A 14,623-nucleotide genomic window follows, 5' to 3' on the forward strand; every position below is an offset into this window, starting at 1 on the left:
TCGAGATGTTAGTCGGGTGAGGAGCGGGGTAGCTCTTTGCCTAGGACTTTCGAGATTGGGTCGGACCTACGAGTTATGAGTCGGGCAAGGAGCGGGGTAGCTCTTTGTCTAGGACCCTTGAGATATGAGTTAGGCGGGAAAAGAGCGGGGTAGCTCTTTACCTACTGGATTTGAGACCTTAGGCAAGATTGGCCTAGTCGATTGGGTTGTAACATGAATTGCATAAGCGAAATTGCATTCATACCATGTTTAGATATAGTACACTGCATAGCTACGTTGTAGTGGTATTTACTTCATTGTTAAAGCATACTAGCATGATAAATGATGTGACATGCATTCCTTGCATTTGATGGCATAGTAGATATAGTAGCAGTTTATTTCCATATATCTCTTTCTATCTATCTATCTGTGCCAGCTTGGACCTAGTGGGAAGATCGGCGGAGTCGGCGGCCGAACCCACTGGGAACTATATTTATATAGTTCTCACCCCGTGTGGTTTTGGGGTACAGGTGCACACGAGAGCGGACCGGCAGATGATCGCGGCAAGGGCTTATTGCCCTAGTGCTAGTTGGTAGATGCTTTCCTACTGCATTAGAGTTACCCTATATGTTGAGAGTAGATGATGTATAGGGAGTGAGGTATATTTTGAGAAAAATGTAAACTTTAAGTTTATGCTTTGGATGAATGTATAGTTATGTTGAAATTAAATGTATTTGAGTTGAATGGATGTAATAGCTTAGTATCTCTCTTTTATTCACTTGTTTATTACTTGTGATGCTTGCTCTTGATTGTTTAGCACTGGTTGTGCTCTCGTCGCTGTTGTTGCATGATTGTGTATGTAATCAAGTTGTTTTCCTGGGAACTTATTGTACACAATCTCGTTTGAGCCTTGGGCGGACAGGGGAGGTGCTGTCCGTTCGGCGGTCCACCCGCCGCGCCCGAATCGTGCCAAACCGGTAGCGGCCTTGGGGCGGGGGCGTGACACACACCCTTTTCGCCCAATGAGAAATGATCACGAGGCAGGCGGCTTATCGCCTGCCCCTCGAATAAAGTCAAGAATAGAACGACCAACCGAGGCCGAGTCAGAAGAAAAAATGAGCAGGAGGGAGTTAGAAGACAAAATAGCTTCCCTCAAAACGATCATCAAGAGAGAAAGATAGCCCCCTAAGGAAAGGGAAGTCCAGATGGAGAGCGATTCTTCAGCCGAGACGGCCAAGGAGTTGGAAGAAAAGAAACAGAGAATTAAAGGAAAGTCAGCCGAAGAGTCACCGGCTGAGGTGAATATGGTATATGCTCTGCCTCAATCTTTTAAAGCAGAGCTTATCGAGTATGAAGAGTTCAAAGAAGAGGAGGAAGATGGGCTTAAAGTAGCCCAGTTGCAATTGGAAGATGTTCAACCAGCCGATGCAGTGGTTTTTGAGAAACCATCGGGTAATGCAGACGAGATTCATAAGGCCTCTCTTTATAAAGGCCTTAATTGAAGGTCGGCCAGTAGGCCGAGTTATGGTAGATGGCGAAGCGATGGTCAATGTCATGCCCACTGCATTCTTCAAGAAGCTGGGCAAAGATTAAGATGAGTTGAAACCCACGGACACGATCATGACCGACTTTACTGGGAACGGTCAGCAAGCTCGAGGGGTGCTTACGACCAAGATCACGGTAGGTTCTAAAACTTTACGAACGACATTCTTTGTGGTTGATGCAGATAGTCAATATAACCTACTACTCGGGCGTGATTGGATTCATGCAAACGAGTGCGTGCCTTCTACACTCCACGGGAAACTTTTCCAATGGGTCGGAGATAAAGTTGAAGAAATCCGGGCCGAAGGACGGCCCCAAATGGTGGACATCAACACTGAAGAAATCGGCCATATCAATTGGGCCGATGCGGATCCAGATCAAATTTCCTTCGTAAGAGTTACAGAAGAAGGAGTCCAGTTGATCTTTACTAGAGAAGAAGGGGCTTTGGTAGCAGCCGATGAGCCGCCGAAGTGGTTAAAATGAAGTCCGAAAAATCAAGAATAGAGGCTTGTCAAGAGCCTCGACAGGATAAGCCAATCAACAAGATCGACTATAAGGAAGATTCGGCTGCCACAGCCGATGTGTTAATACTTGATGACTCTGCTAGTAAAGCCAAAGAAGTCATAATAGATTCGGTTTGCAGGACCGAAAAAGAAAATCAAATGAAGTCGGTCACCAAGACCGACAAGTCATGCGAAATGAATAGGCAAGCAAAAGAATTGGATCTAGAAGAATCGCCTATCAAAGTCGGTGAGAAAAAGTTGGAGACCCAAGACCCGCTGATCGAAGTAAATTTGGGATGCGACGAAGATAAGAGACCGACGTATATAAGCGCAATGCTTTCGGCTCGACAGCAGAAGGAGCTGAAAGAACTATTGAAGGAGTACAAGGACTGCTTCGCCTGGAGCTATGAAGAAATGCCTCGGTTAAGTCGAGAAATTGTAGAGCATAGGCTACCCATTAAAAAAGGGTTTAAGCCTTTTAAACAACCGGCTCGTAGGTTTGAGCCGAGTATTGTACTCCAAATTAAGAATGAAATAGAAAATCTTTTGAAGGCCGGATTTATTAGAGCGGCCCGTTATGTTGATTGGGTGTCTAACATAGTTCCAGTACGAAAAAAGAATGGTAAACTTAGAGTTTGCATTGATTTCAGGAACTTAAATTTAGCCACACCAAAAGATGAGTATCCCATGCCAATAGCCGATATGTTAGTAGATTCGGCTTCCGGTAACGAGGTCCTGTCCTTTATGGATGGACATGCTGGTTATAATCAAATTTATATTGCTAAGGAAGATATGGCTAAAACGGCTTTTAGGTGCCCTGGTTCGATTGGAACTTTTGAATAGGTTGTTATGCTATTTGGCTTAAAGAATGCCGGAGCTACTTACCAGAGAGCAATGAATTTTATTTTCCATGATTTAATAGGCAAAATTTTGGAAGTATACATTGACGATATAGTCGTAAAATCCAAGTCGCAAGCCGAACATTGGATTGATTTAAAGCTCGCATTTGAAAGAATGAGGAAAAATAATTTGAAAATGAACCCTTTAAAATGTGCTTTTGGAGTTTCAGCAGGAAATTTTTTAGGATTTTTAGTGCATAAAAAGGGATCAAAATTGATAAAAACAAGGCGAAAGCAATATTAGAATTACCGCCGCCAAAAAGCAAAAAAGAATTACAAAGTTTGTTGGGGAAGATTAATTATCTTCGGCGGTTCATATACAACTTGGTCGGAAAAATTGGGGTTTTTACTTCATTACTTCGGCTTAAAGACAAAGAAGAATTCGTTTGGACGGAGGAACAGCAAGAGGCGTTTGAAAATATAAAAAAATATTTATCGAATCCTCCGGTACTAGTGCCTCCAAAGCCAAATCAGCCGATGAAGTTGTACATATCGGCTGCAGAGGAGAATTTGGGATGTTTGCTAGCCCAGGAAAATGAAGAAAAAGAAGAACAAACCATTTATTATCTAAGCCGACGTTTTTTAGATATTGAGAAACGGTATTCGGCTATTGAAAAATTATGTTTGGCTTTGTATTATTCATGCACAAAGCTAAGATACTATATTTTACCGACTGAGGTGTTGGTAATATGCAAAACCGAACTGGTAAAGTATATGTTGGCCAAACCTGTATTAAGGGGTCGACTTGGAAAATGGATGTTGGCTTTGTTGAATTCTCCCTTAATTATATTCCAGCTAAAGCTGTTAAAGAACAAGCGATAGCTGATTTCTTGGCTGATCATCCACGTGTGGAATTAGAAGAACCGAAGCAAAATTTAGTCGGTTGTCAGTCTTGGACACTTTATTTTGACGGCTCAAGAACAGCCGAATCAGCAGGAGCTAGAATAGTTATCCAATCTCCTGAAGGGTATTCATGCCAATTTGCTTTCAAGCTAGATTTCGGCTGCTCTAACAATCAAGCCGAATATGAGGCCTTAATAATTGGCCTAGAAATTTTACAAGAATTGAAAGCAAAGTCAATCAAAGTCATCGGTGACTCACAATTAGTAATCAAAGAAGCGAATGGAGAATACCGATGTGAAAACCTAAATTTACAAAACTATTTAAGGAAGGTATTAGAGTTACTATGTGAATTCAGAGAGACTGAATTCAAATATTTAAGCAGACAGAAAAATGAAAAGGCTAATGAACTAGCTCAGTTGGCTTCAGGATATAGAGAGCCGAAGTTGGAATCAATAGTAATACAGAGGAGGTTGCTACTTTCGGTGCACATACGAGAACCGATTATAGCTCCCATAGAAGTAAAGGAAGATTGGAGAGAATTATTAATCAAATATCTGGAGGATCCTAATACAAGGGTCGACTATAATATTCGAAGAAGAGCTCTCGGCTATTGTTTATTAGATGGTCAACTTTACAAGAGAACAGCCGAAGANAATTATTAATCAAATATCTGGAGGATCCTAATACAAGGGTCGACTATAATATTCGAAGAAGAGCTCTCGGCTATTGTTTATTAGATGGTCAACTTTACAAGAGAACAGCCGAAGAGGTTCTATTAAAGTGCTTAGGACCTGAAGAAGCTCTGTTGATAATGGGAGAAACACATGAAGGAATATGTGGAACCCATTTAGCCGGAAAAAAGTTAAGATGGACAATTCGGCACTTACGATATTATTGGCCAACAATGCATCAAGATTGTGTAGAATATGCCAAAGGTTGTCAAGATTGCCAATTTCATGGCTCAATCCAGAGAGTTCCAGCCTCTGAGATGTATGCAATCATTAAACCATGGCCTTTTCGAGGATGGGCCATGGATTTAATTGGAGAAATTCAGCCGAACTTCTCGGCTAGTCACAAATTTTTAATAGTGGCTGTAGATTATTTCACTAAGTGGGTGGAAGCAAAACCCACTCGGTTGGTTACCCAAAAAAAAATTATTGATTTTGTTGAAGATCATATAATTCATCGCTTTGGGATTCCCGAGACAATTACGACCGATCAAGGGACAATGTTCACAGGTGGACAGTTCGTTCGGTTCATTGAGTCTCGAAAAATAGAATTGCTCCATTCATCTCCTTATTATGCCCAAGCGAATGGACAAGTAGAAGCAGCGAATAAAATAGTCATCAACCTGATGAAACGACACATCGGAAAGCATCCAAGAAAATGGAATGAAAAACTTTCCGAAGTATTATGGGCATGCCAAACTTCAGTGAAAATGGCAACAGGGATGACACCGTTCCAGTTAGTTTACGGACATGAGGTTGCATTTCCAGTCGAGATAACAGTTCCTTCTTTGAGGACAGAAAAGCAAAAAGATATGTCGGCTGATGAATACAGTAATTAAATGAAGGACAAAGCAGAGGAAGTATGTGATACTCGGTTGATAGCTTTAGATAATATGCAAGCATACCAAAGACGAGTGCGTAGCGCATACAATAAGAGAGTTTGATCAAAGACATTTGTCGTCGGTGATTTAGTACTTCGGCTGGTTTTTCCAATCGGTCAAAAAGACCGAACGTATGAAAAATGGTCTCCAAATAGGGACGGGCCATTTCAAGTCAGTCGAATCACAAGAGGAAATGCTTATTATTTGCAGAGCAGAGATGGGTCAGAAAATGAAAAACCAATTAACGAAAAATATTTAAAGAGATATTACCCATCTATGTGGGAAAATAATCAAAGTCAAAGTTAGAATATTACAAGCCGAATCAAGATAATAAGTCTCTAAGTTGGTTCTATTCGGCTATAAGATTAGCTTGAGCGGTTTCGGCAGCTTTTCGTCGGCGTTTCATTAAAGGATGCATCTTATAGAGCTGAGAGAGCTCTTCTTGAATTTTCATTCCTTTTTCTCTCGTAGATTTCAATTGTTCCGCCAGTTGGAGTCGGCGTTCAGAAGTTTGCGCCAGAGTAGATTCGGCTGCAGCCAATTCTTTTTTGAGAGTGGATATGCGTTGCCGTAAAGCCAATTCTTGATTTGCCAGAGACTGATCTTCACGGTTCACTTCAGCAATGGGAGCCTCTACATCAGGAATATTCCTTCTGAAGTGATCAACACGATGAAAATGTTGATCTAAAGCTACAAGCTCGGCGCCCAGAGATCGTTGCTGAGCCAAATAAGAAGAAAGCTGAGATGATAGTGTTGCTACAAAACATTGAATATTAGGAGTAATGTCTGATTGATCGGCTAAATCAAGTAAAAGGGCGTATAGCCAATCAAATTGTTCTGGATTCTGAGCTAGATTAGGAACACCAGTGCTATATATTTTAAGACACTCGTCAAATTTGCTCTGAGTGTCCGATGATACAACAATGGTGGAAAAGTCATCTCCCTCATTAGAATTGGGGCTCGAGACCAGTAAAGAATGGAGATTAGCAGATAGAGGATCGTCAGAAATAAGAGGAGAAGCTCCCTGGGTCGAATGAGGAGGGACAGAAGGAGGTGAAGCGGCCTCACTTGGTAATGGCGCCGGGCTTGCTGTTTCAACAGATTTTTTCTTTTTCTCTATCCCTCGTTTCTTCTCAAGACGGGCTTCTCTGCGAAGTTGTCGTTCCATCTGTGTCTTTGAGAAATGAGAAAAATGGGCTCTTTCAGGAGAGGACTGTGAGTTAAAAGAAAAAGATAAATAGATGAAGAAGTATAAAATTTGCTTACTGACGACTAACTTGACGTACCCCGATATCAATTGTTTCGGTCGGGACACAGCTTTGTTCAATGGCTGAGGAAAGCACAGTAGTTTTGTCACGCCCCGAGACCGCTACCAATTTGGTCCGATCCGGGCGCGTCGAACAGACGCCGGACGGACAGCACCTCCCCTGTCCGCCCAAGGCTAAACAACCGGATCATGTACAACAAGTTCCCAGGAAATCAACTTGAATACATACATGATCAAAACAATAGCGAGGGCACAACCAGTGCCGAACATTACAAGAGCAAGCATCACAAGTATAAACAAGTGAATAAAAGAGAGATATAACTATCTATTACATCACATTTGACATTCAACATTTACATCCATTCAACCTTTAATACAACTTGATTACATTTAAGCTTCCAAAATGAATACATAATCATATCACATATATATAATGCTAGCTATCCAAAATACATCATGTGTACAATAGGAAAGCTCTACTAGCTAGCTAGGGCGCTACGCCTAGTGATCCACCTGCTGGTCCGCTCACAGTGTGTACGCTGTACCCCCAAAACCCACACGGTGGTGAGAACACCTATAAAATATAGTTCCGAGTGGGTTCGGCGCCGACGTCCCGCCGATCTTCCCACAAGTCTCAGCTGGCACACGATAGATAGATAGAAGGAAATATAGAAATAAACTGCTACTATACTTACTATGCCAACCAAATGCAAGAATGCACCTGCAACATCATTTATCCTGCTAGAATGCTTTAAACAATGAACTATATACAATACAATCATAGTTATGCAGTGTTACTTGTCTAAATCAGGTATGAAATGGCGAATGCCACCTTATACAGGTTCATGTCTTTTACCCAATCCACTAGGGCCCCGCGCATCTTGCTCAAATCAACATAGGGAAGGACATACCCCCGCCCTTGTTCACCGTCCACAACTCTAAACTATAAGTAAAGAGCTATCTACCCCGCACCTTACCCGACTTAGATTCACAGTCTATAGGTGAAGGAGTACCCCCGCTCTCCGCCAACTCTGACCAAATGCCTAAGGCAAGAGCTACCCGCTCTCGCCCCGACTCTAACCAAACTCATAGCTCAAGAGCTACCCCCTCGTGGTAAACGAGCTACCCTCACCAACAAAACACACCTCGTAAGGACAGAGCTACCCCGCTCATAGTAAAGAGCTACCCCACCACACGCTCATCGGTAATGGAGCTACCCCGCCAAATCTCCACATGGTGAAGGGCGCCCCCCTCCGCTCCGACTCACTTCCCCCCAGTTCCAATGTGTGGAGCTACCCGCCTCTATCCACCGATGAGCTACGCCGCTCGTGAAGCTACCCCGCTCGTGTGAACTGAAACTGAGGATACCCTGTCAACTAGGTAACCTCACTTGATCAATCCACCTATCGCCTAGGTCCATGTCAAGTGCTCAACCACACTAAATCTCGATTTGGCCACTTCAACCTATGTCAATCACAACTCTAGTTCCACAATACTAGATTACATGTTCAACCGTCTATGTTTAACAACCATTATGTTCAATGCCACTCGATCTATCCTAAGGTTCGCGAACACTAGTGTTAGATGCCACATCCTCATAAAACAATTAGGTAACAGTTCATTCATGCTAGGCAATATACTATGTTCTATAAAGCCAACATGCACAATAATGCTAATATGCCATTATCGACAGCATGCAATCCTTTCATAATGCTACATCATACAATCTCCATTACACTAGTTTCACAATTCACTAGTTATGTCAAGCTCCAAAGTCTTTATTTCTTACATCATAGGATCTTCATGTTCAACCTAATCATCATGCATCTAAGATTTAAGTTGTCAAGGCTCTAATAACTACACAACGAGACCAGCATACAAGAAATATGAGAAATGGTAACATACCCATATAGCCTATAATGCAATAGGAATCATATATATGAATATGATCAAACTATTTTACTCGGACATCGAGGAAGCCCGATGCTTTCGGATAGAAACCCCCACCCTTTAGGTGATGTCACGACCCACGATTATCGATTTTCGCGATTTTAGGAAGCTTCGGCCGCGAGCTGCGCAATCGTACCTCACAAGCCTTTTCTCATTCTTGTGTACCGGCTCGACGAATCGGCCGAACCGACTCGCCCACGCGTCATACATACCTAAATTAGGTTTACGGGGGTCAATTAAGATCAAAACCCTATATTTCCAAAAATTCCATTTTGACGCCCTAGGTTGCAATTAGATAAAAATCCACCATTCGGCTTTGGATTTAAGCTTTGATCATCTACTTAGTGCACAAAGAGGTCCTACTAAAATCCATTATAAGGATTAAAACCCAAGCTCTAGTGATTACAAAAATTTATTTTAACATCAAGCTAACACTCTATTGCTTAGCTCCAACCAAGGAAGAAGATGAAGAATGTGAAAGTCTCCACCTTCTTTGACCTTTCCTCTTCTTCTTCTTCTTTTTCTTCTTCTCCTTCTTTTCTCTTCTTCCCTTTCTTCTATTTGTCGTTAGAGAGAGAGAGAGGGAAAGAGTAAATGTGAGGAGGTGAGGAAATGAGAGAAAAGACGAGAGAAAATCTCTCTTAATCCCCTCTTCATATTGTAACATTCACAATAAGCCCCTTCTTACTTCTCTCAACCTTGCAACAGCCAAACTGGGTGTTTTTCCTCGCGCCTGGGCCTGGTCCTGCGATGAGGAGACCGGTCCCAGAAAGGCCAGAATTTCAGCATGTTTCCAGACTTAGCCAAATTTTCAGCTTTTTCACCGGTTTTAAGCTTCCGTTTTCGCTCGTTTGACCTTCCGATTCCTTTTCAAACGAACCGAGACTCTCCAACAGTTTTCGAGATGTTTTCATCATCTATTCATCCCCGCTAATGCCGGATTTAGTTCATGTTCCGACATAGCCTTTCGGGTCCCGTTTCCGCGCCTACGCGCACCGAATCGCCCGGATGCCTCCGAACTTCACCGAACTTCACCGGAACCCTTCAAATGGCTCTCTAACCAAATATACACCGTAACTTCATGATTCTAGAAGTCCGGTACCTTACAAGTTTCCTCTAATAGAACATTAGCCGAAGGTATATCTTCGGTTCTTGTTTCTGGAATCGAGGCCGAAGGCCTATCTTCAGCTTTGTCTTCTAAAATGTCAGCCGAAGGAGCATCTTCGGCTCGTCGAAATTGTCGTTTAGCAACTGATTTACGCCGTTTTGAAGTCGGCGGAGGAGTAACTTGTACAGTTTCAATCAGTCTCTTATCTGAAGTTGGGATCGATGAAGGAGTGGGTATAGACTGACAATGAAAATAAAGTGAGTATTACAACATCAAAATAGAAAAAACAAAGGAGGAATAGAATAGAAAACATTACAGAGGAAGGAGGCGAAGATTCAGCAGCCTCTTCTGATTTTTCTTCTGATATGGACGGCTCGGCAGGGCTTTCTGATTGAGTCTTACTTGGGAAAGGAGCTACAAATGAAAAACAAATAAGTAGCAGTAATCATAAGCAGAAAATTAATTTCAAAAGAGATAACGTACTAAGAGGGTGACGAGTCTTGTGATGTGCATGCGAGATAACAGGGGCGAAGGTTTTCTTGAGGAAGATATCCCAATTTACAGTGTAGCGAAAACCTAACACTCCGGTATAATTCGGCCTGAAGCTGACCAATTTGAAAAATCGCCGCAGACGGTTTCCCATAGCCGAAATCTGATCGGCGTCAGCTATACTCTTGGTAGGCGGGCAATGAGTGGCAGTATTAGCCGTGAAAAATTTGGTCGGAGTAGGAACGGCCTGTGTAAAGCCGAATTGGCGCGCCACAAACTGTGGAGAGTAAACCTCGGTACTGGGTAATAACTTCGAGCGCGATTTCAAGCCATGTGCAAGTCCCGAGGAGCCAAAAAAGAATACCAAACATCAAAATACTCGTCAGCACGAGAAGAGGCGAGTTCCCCTTGAAGTGATTCATATCTGGCTAAAAACCAAGGGGGCCAGTGACTCGATCAGCAAAAGGGGACCAATAAATAAGAAAGTGAGGGCTCGAATCATAAAAAACGGAAAAATAAGTGAGAAAGTCTAGAGGATGCCCAGGTGTAAACGGTGGAGGACAAGCGAGAGCAAGTCCATAGGAGTCAAAATGAGCAGCCGAGCTCAAATCTAAAGGTTCTCGGCACAGCCTACTGAAATAAATTTACAAAAGCATTTGCAAAAATCAAAAAACGTCGCACCCCGAGCCAATGGTGACACCATCACCAGTGGGTGACGGCCTAATGGAATCAAAAATTTCCCTGTAAACAAAAGCAAGAAAATAAGGCCCCAGGGCCAATTTATCGCCGTTAGATAAACCAACGGCGATGGAAACAAAATCTCGATTAATTTTCTGCGAATGAGTGCAGAAAAAATTATGACATAACCAGTACAGAAGGAATGCTGTATGTTCCTTCTTAGTGACTGGAGCAGGGGATTCACCTGCAAATTTACGGAGAAATTTGGAGTAGGCCAAATCATTGAGATCAAGATTGGCCTCAAAATCAGATACACCATCAGGGTTATAAGCCATGGAAAGGGTGACGCCATGAGGGCGTAGGCCGACAATGGCGGCGACATCAAAAAGAGTTAGGGTGAGAGGGCCGCCTCTAAAAAGAAAAACGTTAGAAATAGGGGACCAGAAACAAAGGGCGGAAGCCAGAAGAAGAAAATCAGCTATAGGAGGTTTTCGGGATAACTGAATGGCTTCATAGATACCAGTTTCTCGCCACAAATCGCCATAAGTGGCTTGCACACGATCCAGCCAAGCCAAGTAGGCGTCTGAGATACTAGGCCAGGTTCGAAGACTTCTTCCCGTCGAAGCCGAAGGGTACCATGAATGAAGATGGATATTTTCAGCCATCAACGGAAGACCTTCATTAGAAAACAGGAAGTCATCAGTAGATGGGTCTTCGGTAAAAGAGGGACCCAAGATAAACCTAACAGGGTTTGAATCAAGATATGGGCTAAGCAAAGTATAGTCCAATGAGGGACGAGTAGGCAATGGCGGAAGATGTGCCATTCTTTGAAACGAAGGAAGATAAAGAAGACGACAACAAGAGGCGAAGAAGAGTTTTCGTCAGAGAAAACGAAAAGAGATAAAAGGAATAGAAGAGACAAAAAGAATGAGAAGCTTGGGGAAGAAAAAAAGGCCGTCGTATAGAACTATCGCGTCAAAGTGAGTTTCGAGGTCGGCTATAATGATGAATAGACGGCGGTAATTAAGATGACCTAGTTAATGCCGCAGATAAGACAAAATGAGGATAGAGATCGGGCCGTAACAAAGAAAATAAACGGCTAAGATTAAACCATACAGAGGGTCACGCCTCGAATTACGTCTGGTACTAGTACAGAGATTTTGAATGTGATTGGATCGAGAATGACGCCTCGAACTGCGCTTGTTATCGAAGCAATTACAGGATTTCGGCAGCGAAAAAAGGGGACGGCTGAGATGAAACCATCGTGTTTCAGATCACGTCAGCTATCGAAGTGTTACTTCAAAAGCTGCCAATGGGGCAATTGTTGAGCCAATTAGGCGCGGATGAGATTTAGGTGTGAATGTTCCCTTCAAAAGCATCTATTGGGTCGTGTATCGGGAGCACCGGAAAAATGTATCGCGCTAATTGAAGGAAGTTATGATAACCGCAAGCAGTTACATGCGGTTCCGATTGGCTAGAAGTGGTCCGAAATATGAGGAGATAGATCGTGTAAGAACAATAACTGACCGAGGGGGGCTATCTATAAATAGGGTAATAATACCCCAAAAAGAGGTCTTCGCCCCTGCGCACAAAAGACCACCTTTATTTTCCTCCATCTTTCTTTCTCGCATTTACTGCTTTTCCTAGGAGTAGTCCCTGTAACTTAGATATTTGGAGTCTGTCTGCCCCATGGGCATCACTCCCTTGTAGAATATATTGGGAGTCTGTCTGCCCCACGGGCATCACTCCCCTGTTCTTGTACTCTTCCATTCCCTATTCAATAGAAAGTCACGTTCGGCTATTCGGGCCGACCAGATTTTGTGTTGTGCTAGCCATTCGGCTCATCTCCCGGCTTAATTTTCGACTTTCCCCGCACATTCGGCTCATCCAGCTGAACCAGAGAGTGAAAAGAGCTTTCGGACCCGGCTGATTCGATCCCTCATCAGCCGGATCGCTTGATCCAGTCGAAGGGCGCAAACTTCGAGGGTCACTATCCGCAGCCGTTCCTCATCCTAACCTGCTCCACGAGGAGGATCTTTGACCGCGTCAAAGGTCGGGAAATTCGGCTACCAACAATAGTGGAATAGATTAACTTGTTTCCATTTATTATTGTTCTCTTGGGAGAACTAACGAATACATGGCAATTTTACATATTCCAGGCAAAAACGACCAAGAAAATTGTGTTGAAGCTGCAATGTTAGAGTTGCAAACATTACTCGCAGCACCCAATTAAGGTTTTCTACTTTTAGTTATATTTGTTTTTGTTTCAGTGTGCTGCTTATATTATCTGTTTCTTGAGTAGTTAGTTAACTTTGGTATATTGTTATGTAGAGATGCAAGCCCTTTGAGATTGGTGGAGACAAGAAAGGGAAGGGTACATCTCTTTTCTAATTTGTTGGGCATCTCCCAGTTTGTTACTTTATTGCCTTTGCTTTTTCCCTTAAATGAACAAGTATTAAGGGAAGTTCCTTTTTAATTATTGATGTCATTTCAAATTCTTGTTTAATGAATATCGGCACCAATAATTATAGTTCCCTTCTATTTTGTTGACAACAGTTGGTGCATCCTCTAATAGTCAGGATAAAAAAAATTCGCAGCTTAAACCATTTAGTTTTCTACTGCCGAGAATTGTGTCTTAAGCTCAAATAAAGAGCATTTTTCATAATTTTAATTACCAACCATGCAGTGAGCTAGTAGAAAACATTTTCTAGTTATAACCGTATGGTTGCTTGTGCTGGATCTTTCCTTCTTCACCTACTAATTTTTTTCATATAACATTAATTAGTGCATCAGTAACTTTGTTGAGAGGCGGTTAATCAAGTGTTGATGATTATTATGATTATAAGTGTGGTTGTTTTCAATAGCTGTTATTTTTTCAGTATTCAAGATGAAACAATGTGAGCTAACATACATTAGTTAGAGCAGCTTATTTGTGGCTAAATGAGATCCTGAAGTTGTGTTGTATTACTACAATATATGCTTATGTATGAAGAAATGAGAGTGAGAGACCAAAGCTGATTCAGTTTCCTAAATCATGGATGCCGGCTAAACAAATTTTTCGCTTACTGCTTTAGTGAATAAACCAAATTAGTTACTAATGTAACTCCCAGCATTTAGCCTAGTTGGAACAAATTGGAACTTGTTAGAAGCACATTTAGCCTAGTTGCAGCTCGTGTATAGCAACAAAATTTTCAGATTATTTGCTTTGCAGGTTTTAGAATCATGATTAGGTTAAAAAGGTTAAGAGATAGTGAGATTAGAAGCAACGAGGCACAAAATAGTTGTAATGATTCGACGCCTATCTCACAATCAAGATCGTCAAATACTATGAAGAATCTGATTCAACACAAGCTGCCTCACATCTTGAATCCTCACAGAACCAACCTTATATTCAAGAGACAATTGAAGTTGAAAGTACAGATATACTAGAGATAATTGGTAATTTTTTCCTATCTTGCTATGTTATTCAACTATATGCTAGTTTGATATTATTGTGGTTCTAGTGTTGTTATTTGCTTCGTGTGTGTAGATACTGAGGGAAGGATAAAAAAGAAACGTGGAATCCAGCATGCTAAAGATGTGTGGAATTTACAACAAGTAATCATGAAAGGAGAATGAATTGATACATAGAGGGTTTAAAACAATACATGGGAAAGAGCCCTTTTTTGTAATTTTGTTCATGTAGACATTTCATATGCTATGGTATGAGTTTGCATGAATTTTTAATTAGGTAATTCTTTTGTGTGCAAACGAATT

General features: G+C 41.9%; 1 long non-coding RNA gene across 1 annotated transcript in view; it reads left to right on the top strand.

The window, feature by feature from the left end:
- Positions 1–13,486, top strand: part of LOC109705534 — a 22,694-nt gene extending 9,208 nt beyond the window's left edge. The window contains exons 2-3 of the long non-coding RNA XR_002214779.1: positions 13,027–13,101; positions 13,199–13,486. This is a non-coding gene — a long non-coding RNA (uncharacterized LOC109705534). The remainder of the gene's footprint in view (positions 1–13,026; positions 13,102–13,198) is intronic.
- Positions 13,487–14,623: the final 1,137 nt, after the last annotated feature.

Source organism: Ananas comosus, unplaced genomic scaffold, assembly GCF_001540865.1.
Source record: "Ananas comosus cultivar F153 unplaced genomic scaffold, ASM154086v1, whole genome shotgun sequence".
NCBI lineage: Eukaryota > Viridiplantae > Streptophyta > Magnoliopsida > Poales > Bromeliaceae > Ananas > Ananas comosus.